The following is a 10,651-nucleotide window of genomic DNA, read 5'->3' on the forward strand; positions in this document are numbered from 1 at the left end:
AAAGATGCCCTGAGCTCCCCTTGAACTCCACGTCAGAAACAGCTGCGTGATGCATCTAGGCAGACCAGGTTAGAAACAGACAGGAGATCCATGGCAAGAGTGTGGCCTAGATGCAGCAGAAAAACTCCCATGACACCCGCTCTTAGCCATACCCTCTGCAAGCTTGACCTGAGAGTACTGGAAAGAACCACTGGATTTGAAGGGGCTGAGTGCCCATGTGTAAGAGACATCTCAGCAATAACCTATGGGTATTAACGGAGGTCCAGATAAGACAGTGGAGGCCTGGTGAACAGACAGCTTAAGCAGCAAATGATTAAGCACCATTCAAACCCCCCAGAAATTAGATCCCCTCTAGAAAATTATGGTGAGAGGTTTCCAGAATGATTGAAATTAGTTTTTTCCAACAGGAGAACAGGCCCTCAGAATAGAAATTATTGTATAAAAAACTATATTTCTATGCCTTTTTTTTTTTTGAGATGGAATCTTGGTCTGTCACCCAGGCCGGAGAGCAGTGGTGTCATCTCGGCTCACTGCAACCTCCACCTCTTGGGTTCAAGCGATTCTCTGGCCTCAGCCTCCCAAGTAGCTGGAATTACAAGCACGTGTCACCATGCCTTGCTAATTTTTGTAATTTTTTAGTAGAGATGGGGTTACACCATGTTGGGCAGGCTGGTCTTAAACTCATGACCTCAGGTGATCCACCTGCCTTGGCCTCCCAAAGTGTTAGGATTACAGGCATAACAACCACACCCTGCCATATTTCTATACTTCATAGACTAAGAGTCATGTTCTTTGTACAATACCAATTTCTGATGAAAAACCTGGATAAACTAGTAGAGTAAGTTACTGCATGGTAACTTTATGTGCTACAATAATCATGTCTTGTTGTTTGAAAGCCCATTATATGCTGAGTATTGTGTTAAGTGATTCATATAAAAATTATCTCTAATCCTTATAGCAACTCTGTGAAAGTGATTTTTTTTTTTTTTTTTTTGATATTATTCTTGAAACTGACACTTAGGAAGGTTGAGTCACCTACCTAAGACCACACAGCTAATAGGGCCAAACCAGTATTTGTACCTAGGTTAGTCTGGTTTAAAACACCAGAGGACTGCTACTTGTTAGCTATATGCTAATTAAATATTATAGAAAATCTGCCAAAAATAATAACTATTTCAAAATAATTTACTTTGTGTCTTTCTGGCAATAATTAGATAATATTAAAACTACTCCCCTAGTATACAACAAAAGAATTATTTCTCCATGCAGCTAATCTCTACAGTTGAGAAGAATGACATAGTGAACACCCATGGTTTTCACCCGCCGGTCCCTCCTTTTCTGGTTAGTGAACTCCCATTTTCTATGAAGGAACCTTTCTTTTTTTTCTGGATATAGCATCTTACTCTGTCACCCAGGCTGGAGTGCAGTGGTGTGATCACAGCTCACTGCAGTCTCATTCTCCCCAGGCTTAGGTGATCCTGCCACCTCAGCCTCCCAAATAGTTGGGACTACAGGCACCCGTCACCATGCCCAGCTAAAATTTTTTTGTATTTTTTTGTAGAGACAGGGTTTTGCCATGTTGCCCAGGCTGGTTTCCAACTCTCAGCCTTAAGTGATCCTCCTGCCTCAGCCTCCCAAAGTGCTAGGATTACAGGCAGGAGCCACTGCACTCAGCCCACCTTCATGGTTCTTTTGGGATGGGGATATTTTTGACTTTTTTTTCCACATTCACCATGCTTTTGTGAACCTCAAAAATCTGAGACAGGTGTCTATTGATTTAGAAAGTTTATTTTGCCAAAGTTGAGGATGCACGCCCATGACACTGCCTCAGGAGGTCCTGATAACATGTGCCCAAGGTGGTTAGAGCAGGTTGGTTTTATACATTTTAAGAAGACATGAGACATTAATCAACATACATGAGATGAACATTGGTTCAGTCTGGAAAGGTGGGACAACTCAAAGCAGGGGGGTGGGAGGTGGGGCGTGCTTCCAGTTCACAGAGAGATAAGAGACAAATGGTTGCATTCTGATTAGCCTCTCCAAAGGAGGTAATCATATATGCATTTATCTCAGTGAGCAGAGGGGTGACTTTGAATAGAATGGGAGGCAGATTTGCCCTAAGCAGTTCCCAGCTTGACTTTTCGCTTTAGCTTAGTGATTTCAGGGACCCAAGACATTTTCCTTTCATATTTCCCCCCTTTTCTTTTATAAAATCTTTTGGAAAAAGCATATTAAAAGAAAATGAGTCTCTGGTCTCAGGTTTTATCTGATCTCTTATGACTAGGATGGTTTATTCCTAGACTGGTAGGTCCCAAGTTATTAGGAAAGCTCGTTTTTAGAAGGTTGTGAAGTCTTATGTCCTATGAAGAGAAAATAGGGGGAAGAAGGAGGAAAAGCAACAATAAACAAAAGAACAATCCTGGAAAATCAATATAGGCCATATTGCTCTGAAGTCCATACATTAATAGGCAGGTATGAAAGTGGCTTATGTACGTAAATAGGTTGCTATTATTTTCTTCTGAAGTTTAAGTTCTTTAGCTTCAGTTTGCAGGGCTTTAAAAAAAGCATAGCTTAGTTTTCAGTGACTCCAAATTAGGAAAAATGGAGAAAAAAGAAGGAAAAAAATTGAAGACATTATTTTGCAGGCTTGTAGCCAAGAAAAATTAGAATTCAGGCCAGTCATGGTGGCTCATGTCTGTAATCCCAGCACTTTGGGAGGCCGAGGCAGGTGGATCACCTGAGGTCAGGAGTTTGAGACCAGCTTAGCCAACATGGCAAAACCCATCTCTACTAAACATACAAAAAACTAGCTAGGCATGGTGGCAGGTACCTGTAATCCCATCTACTTAGGAGGCTGAGGCAGGAGAATTGCTTGAACCCAGGAGGTGGAGGTTGCAGTGAGCCAAGATCACATGATTACACTCCAGCCTGGGGGACAGAGGCAGACTCTGTCTCAAAAAAAAGAAAAAAAAAAAAAATTAGAATTAGAATTCAGTCCAAACTGTAGAAAATAATAAAAATTGAAAAACAATAGGTGAGACTAGAATCTAACAACGGGTGTACTATAGTTTTTGAAAAATAATTTTTCTTTATCCACTCTCCCATTTTTATTAAAGACAAATCATGGTAGGACTGATTTGCTTTATTACCCTTCGCCTGATTATTTTTATACACTGTATCAAGAATAATTTTATTTTACATAGGCATTTAAATTGGCTTTGATGGAACTTTAGTCCATAGAAGGAATTTCAGATATGACTTTTTAAAAGCCAAGCCCAGCCATGGATTTGTACCATCAAATACCTATGAGGTAGGTGAATTCCTCTCCTCTTGATGTTCCAATATAAACCTGGGGCTCCTGGGCCTGTCAGAAAGTGACATTCTTTACTTACCACAGGTCAGGAACCCTGTAAAGGGACTGTATAGAAAAAGGTATGAGGCCAATTTTTCCAAGGGGCTTTTATTGGCTCCATAAGTGAAGTTTGATTCCTTAAATGAAAACACACCATTTCAGTCAAAGCCTTGGTAAAATAACAAGTTTCTCCAACTGTGTCCTGTTAAAAATGAAAAAAGATTCTTATTCATATGCAAATAATTGTATTGTCGTAAGTTAAGAATACTCACAAATATTTTCCAAATTCTGTAGAAATCAGGTAGACAGAAACACATACACTCCAAATTTTGTTCATAGGAGTATACTTAACTGTTAAAAGCTATAAATAGCTTACAAGTTTTCTTGACTCTGAAAAACAGAACAGAGGATCAGCAACGTTTTAAGCAAAAAGTTTAAAAGATTACTTTAAACTTCTATTAGTTTAGTCCCTGCAGTTAATTCCTGTTGTGCTTGATATTCATAACCATTTCAGCTCTTCATGAGTCCTGAAAGTTTTTCCTCTGTTCAAATGTTACAATCTCCAAAGTAATCAGAAACCTGCATTCAAGAGCACCTGTTAGAGTTCATAGCTGATCATAAAATCACCTTTTAAAGAGGACCAAAACAAGACAACAATCATCCATGGATGACAAAAAGTTTTAGGGCAGCCATAAAGATTCAATTGACAAGGAAATTTGTTACCTCTGTGGCACACAATAATTTACAAAAAAAATTATAATTACTTATAACATACACTAATTCATGTTAGAATTATAGGAGTTTCCCACCTGGGTGACAGGGTGAGACTCCATCTCAAAAAAAAAAAAAAAAGAATTATAGGAGTTTTCCATAATTTTTGAACACATGCCAATAATACAGCCCAAAGAAAACCAAACATCACTGTATATTTGACAATGCTTCCTATATAATTTTTATACCAAATAAGCCAAATATGTCATTTTTGGACTTTAAGGAACCAGTAATATCTTAAAGGATTAATTAGGTCAGAAAAAGACATAATTTATAATTTGATTTTGGAAAGTTTGTCAAATATCAAAGCTTTAAAACACTTGATATTACTAAACAGGATCACAGGTCATTGTAAAATAAGTCATTCATTTAACTAAAGTGATAACTGAAGGATTTCAAAAAAGAAAAAGTGCAAAATGTATTTTTTGAGAGAGGAAACTTAATTTTCCAAACAATAAACTATAATAAAAACAACATGAAGTCAATTAAATTTGTTTTTCAAATTTTTATAAACAATATATAAAATTTTAATCTTGATCATAAGCTATAACTTCCATAAGCCTTTTATAATCATTATTAAAGTTTGGGTTAATGCTTAAAAAAAAAACCGTGTTAATCTGACATAGGGGCTCATATGCAGGGCTTGCATCAGTGTGCCATTGGTATTAATGGTTAATTTGCAGAGAAACTGTACTTATTTTATGTCTTAAAATTGGCCCTTACAATCTCACACCCACCTCTTCCACAATAGTCCCTGGACCTCTAGGAGTTGAATGGCGTTAACTTCTGGCCCTGTGTCTCAGCAATGCAGTTTATTTTGATTGGCATTCTCTATGGGGCCTGAAGATGAGGATTTAACTTCTATCAGTGTTTAAGATTTAGCAGGGCTTTGTGTACATTTTAGACCCAGGAGTCAAAGCCCTGTAACTTAATGTTACAAGTACATTAAAAGCACATACAGAAAGATACACGGATGTAATAACCTTAATTTAAAAAAAATATATCAGTTTTTTTCCTAAGCAAACAAAAACTTAGTAATAATGGCATAGGAATTATTTCAATAAGACGTAAAATCTGTGAGTCCAGTTACCAAAAGGCAAAAGAGTGTACAGGATATTATGTTGGAAGAAAACATTTCCTTTAGACCTTTAAGAAAATATTGTTAGCACCAGGCCACAACAAACAGAACTTTGGGGAAAAAAAAACTTAAATGAGCTGAAAATGAGTTGAAAGAGAGCTTTATTATTTCACACCTTTTAAAGGGGGAGAAAAAAACAAAAATGGTGAAACCAAAAAAAGTCCAGGACCACACAGATTCGCAGCTGAATACTACCAGAGGTACAAAGAGGAGCTGGTACCATTCCTTCTGAAATTATTCCAAACAATAGAAAATAGAATCCTCCCTAATTCATTTTATGAGGCCAACATCATCCTGATACCAAAACCTGGCAGAGACAAAACAAAAAAAGAAAATTTTAGGCCAATATCCCTGATGAACATCAATGCAAAAATCCTCAATAAAATACTGGCAAACTGAATCAAGCAGCACATCAAAAAGCTTATCTACCACAATCAGCTCAGCTTCATCCCTGGGATAAAGGGTTAGATCAACATATGTAGATCATTAAACAGAATCCATCACATAAACAGAACCAATGACAAAAACCACATGATTATTTCAATAGATATAGAAATGGCATTCAATAAAATTCGACAGCGCTTTATGCTAAAAACTCTCAATAAACTAGGTATTCATGGAATGTATCTCAAAATAATAAGAGCTATTTATGACAAACCCACAGCCAATATCATACTGAATGGGCAAAAACTGGAAGCATTCCCTTTGAAAACTGACACAAGACAAAACTGGCACACTCCTATTCAACATAGTATTGGAAGTTCTGGCCAGGGCAATCAGGCAAGAGAAAGAAATAAAGGGTATTCAATTAGAAAAGGAGGGAGTCAAATTGTCTGTTTGCAGATGACATGATTGTGTATTTAGAAAACCCAACTGTATCAGCCCCAAATCTCTTTAAGCTGATAAGCAACTTCAGCAAAGTCTCAGGATACAAAGTCAATGTGCAAAAATCACAAGCATTTCTGTACACCAATAACAAACAGAGAGCCAAATCATGAGTGAACTCCCATTCTCTATTCCTACAAAGAAAATAAAATACCTAGGAATCCAACTTGCAAGCAATGCGAAGGACCTCTTCAAGAAGAACTACAAACCACTGCTCAAGGAAATAAGGGAGGACACAAACAAATGGGAAAATCATTCCATGTTCATGGATAGAAAGAATCAGTATTATGAAAATGGCCATACTGCCCAAAGTAATTTATAGATTCAATGTTATACCCATCAAGCTACCACTGATTTTCTTCACAGAATTGGAAAAATCTACTTTAAAGTTCATATGGAACCAAAAAAGAGCCCACATAGCCAAGACAATCCTAAGCAAAAAGAACAAAGCAGGAGGCATCATGCTACCTGACTTCAAACTATACTACAAGGTTACAGTAACAAAAACAGTATGGTACTGGTACCAGAACAGATATATAGACCAATGGAACAGAACAGAGACCTCAGAAATCACACCACACATCTACAACCATCTGATCTTTAACAAACCTGACAAAAACAAGCAATGGGGAAAGGATCCCCTATTTAACAAACGATACTGGGAAAACTGGCTAGCCATATGCAGAAAGCTGAAACTGGATCCCTTCCTTATACCTTATGCAAAAATTAATTCAAGGTGCATTAAAGATGTAAATGTAAGACCTAAAACCATAAAAACCCTAGAAGAAAACCTAGGCAATACCATTCAGGACATAGGCATGGGCAAGGACTTCATGTCTAAACTACCAAAAGCGATGGCAATGAAAGCCAAAATAGACAAATGGGATCTAATTAAACTAAAGAGCTTCTGCACAGCAAAAGAAACTATCATCAGAGTGAACAGGCAACCTATAGAATGGGAGAACATTTTTGCAATCTATCCATCTGACAAAGGGCTGATATCCAGAACCTACAAAGAACTTAAATTTAAAAGAAAACAAAACAACCCCATCAAAAAGTGGGCAAAGGATATGAACAGACACTTCTCAAAAGAAGACATTTATGCAGCCAACAAGCATATGAAAAAATGCTTATCATCACTGGTCATTAGAGAAACGCAAATCAAAACCACAGTGAGATACTGTCTCACACCAGTTAGAATGGCAATCATTAAACAGTCAGGAAACAACAGATGCTGGAGAGGATGTGGAGAAATAAGAACGCTTTTACACTGTTGGTGGGAGTGTAAATTAGTTCAACCACTGTGGAAGACAGTGTGGTGATTCCTCAAGGATCTAGAACTAGAAATATCATTTGACCCAGCAATCCTATTACTGGGTATATACCCAAAGGATTATAAATCATTCTACTATAAAGACACATGCACACATATGTTTATTGCAGCACTGTTCAGAATAGCAAAGACTTGGAATCAACCCAAATGCCCATTACTAATAGACTGGATAAAGAAAATGTGGCACATATACACCATGGAATATTATGCAGCCATAAAAAAGGATGAGTTCACGTTCTTTGCAGGGACATGGATGAAGCTGGAAACCATCATTCTAAGCAAACTAACACAAGAACAGAAAACCAAACACCTTATGTTCTCATTCATAAGTGGGAGTTGAAAAATGAGAGCACATTGTTCTCATAGGGAGGGGAAAAACACACACTGGGGCCTGTCGGGGGGTGGGGGGCTAGGGGAGGGATAGCATTAAGAGAAATACCTAATGTAGATGATGGGTTGATGGGTACAGCAAACCACCATGGCACATGTATACCTATGTAAAAAACCTCCACATTCTGCACATGTACCCCAGAAGTTAAAGTATAATTTTTTAAAAAAATGGTGAGATGTGATAAAAGTTGAACTTTGGATTTTAAAAAAATTAGAATCTCTTATAATTTATTAAAAGTAAATCAATTCCTTAAGAAAATTTTACTGTTGTAATCAGTTCTTTAGTGTATGTGTTTTTTATGTTAAACCCAATCTCTAGAAAAACCATTATAATTTCCCTTTAGACAACTTGATAGACATTTCTAATATTACTTTATGAATAATGTTAAAGCTAGCTTATTTATTAAAGATCTTACTTAACTTATGTAACTTAAAGCATTTGACTAGTCTTTTTTCTTGATAAAGTATTTTATTTCACCACTTTTATTTTCTTAAGCTGTATAGAGCTCTTTTGTATATCTTCAGTAGTGAAACATTGTGTACACAACACATAAATATATAGACGTATTAGGCATGCTGATAGAAGTACATCTCATAGTCATAAAAATCTTTTGTTTTCCTATCTTTCTCAGATTCCTGATAACCTGTTTCATAATCCCAGGCAGTTGTCAGCTAAATAGCCTTAAATCTGCATACTAAAGGAAATAACAAAGGTGAAAATCAAATAGAAAAATTTACCAAGGACAAGTCTTGTATGCTAATGGAAGATTAAAGACGAATATCAAGGCCAGGTACAGTGGCTCATACCTGTAATCCCAGCACTATGGGAGGCCTAGGCGGGAGGATCACAAGGTCAAGAGATCGAGACCATCCTAGCCAACATGGTGAAACTCCATCTCTACTAAAAATACAAAAATTAGCTGGGCATGGTGGCGCACACCTGTAATCCCAGCTACTTGGGAGGCTGAGGGAGAATCATTTGAACCCAGAAGGCAGAGGTTGCAGTGAGCCAAGATCATGCCACTGCACTCCAGCCTGGCAACAGAGTGAGACTCCGTCACAAAAAAAAAAAAAAAAAAAAGATGGATGTCAAATCAAATATAAAATTATAAAAATCTATCATAGGATTGTATAAGGAGACCAGTTTTATTTAAATAGGGACTACCTATCTTTTAACTGCATCTCTGAGTTCTGGGCTGAGCCTACACTGAATCCTGGGTTTCCAAAAAGGGAGAATTATTATGAGGCTAGACCACATGATCTTTTTACAGTGCACTTAAAAAAATTTTTTTAAACAAAGACATTTCTAAATGTCTAAATTACATTCTTCTTTAAAAACCCAAGAGTAAACTCTGTTGCAAAAATGACTTAAGTCAACAAATCAGGTAACACAATACCAAAGCAAGCAGTTTAAGAATTGAGACCAACTTGCCTGTTTACATTCTTGGAGTCCCATAAGGAAAAACAGGTTTCTCCCCCAAAAGGAGTCTGACTCCTTCGTTTTCTTTAAGGAACCCCAGGCTATTATAAACTATTTAAGGTCTCTCATGCAGCAGAGGGTGCAAGAGAAAGGAGAGGCAGCAGAAGTAAATGAAGAAAACAGAATTTAGTCAACTGAGGAAAAAAAGCTTTTGCTCAAAAAAAAAGGACAAGTTTCTAGGAGAGGAAAAAAAACCATGAAGGCCTTTTAAATACACACACACACACACACACACACACACACACACACATATCTTGGATGCTAGTTTTTAATTAAGCTGACTTTAACCATTGAGCTCCTTTAAAAAAAAAAAAAAGTCTTTTTAAATCTCATTACCATATTTCACTAAGACAAACTGCTGCTATTTCAGAAGTACATCCATTGCTCTTTCAGTTTGGCCTGACTAGCAAAAAGGTAGGCTTGTTATGTAAATAAGGCCCTTCTAGTAGTCAGAATAAAAAATCTCGCATCTTTGTTTTTCTTTTTCCGAGCCATTTTTCTCCCTTCACCCACCATCTTTGTGTTTGTGTGGGAATTTAGCCACTGCAGAGGCCTTGTTGCCCATAATTTGGAACTTTCCTTCGGATTTGATCAAGTCGGATGGAGTTGATCAAACCCAATGGGAAAAAGACCAAAACAACAACAAAAACAAAACAACAAAAAACAGTTAAGCAAAACAAATGATCACACAACTTATATGATTACTGAGCACTCTAACGGTAAGGAGAAATTAAGACCAGCTGGTTGTTAATCTTAACTTTAGCCAAGTTACTCACAGTTACTTACCTAAGGATGGGTCTCAGGCTGAAGGCTGCTCTCTACCATCCTAGCAGCAGGAAAATATTCATCTTCCCTGTTGGAAGTGAGCTCAATCTGCATAAAGGAGTTACCTACCTCCATCATCATGGAAGCAGGAAAAAACTTGCCTTCCTTGTGCTGAAAGCAAGTAAAACTCCACCAAAAAAAAGAAAAAAGAAAAAAAAAAAAAGGCGTACAGCAAAATAAACTAGATCTCAAACAAATTTGAGATCAGGGATTCTCTGAAGGGGTGTTTCCAGGCCTCAGCAAATTGTCCTATTTATTTGAACCATAAAGATAGCTCAAGTTGGTACCAAGCATTGATAGAAGATTTGTCAAAGGTCAGCGGCACCTCCAGTGAGAATCCCTTTGTGGTTGCCAAAATGTGAACCCCAAAAATCTGAGACAGGTCTCAGTTAATTTAGAAAGTTTATTTTGAAAAGGTTGAGGATTCACCTGTGACACAGCCTCAGGAGGTCCTGACGACATGTGCCCAAGGTGGTG

Source organism: Macaca mulatta, chromosome 1, assembly GCF_049350105.2.
Source record: "Macaca mulatta isolate MMU2019108-1 chromosome 1, T2T-MMU8v2.0, whole genome shotgun sequence".
NCBI lineage: Eukaryota > Metazoa > Chordata > Mammalia > Primates > Cercopithecidae > Macaca > Macaca mulatta.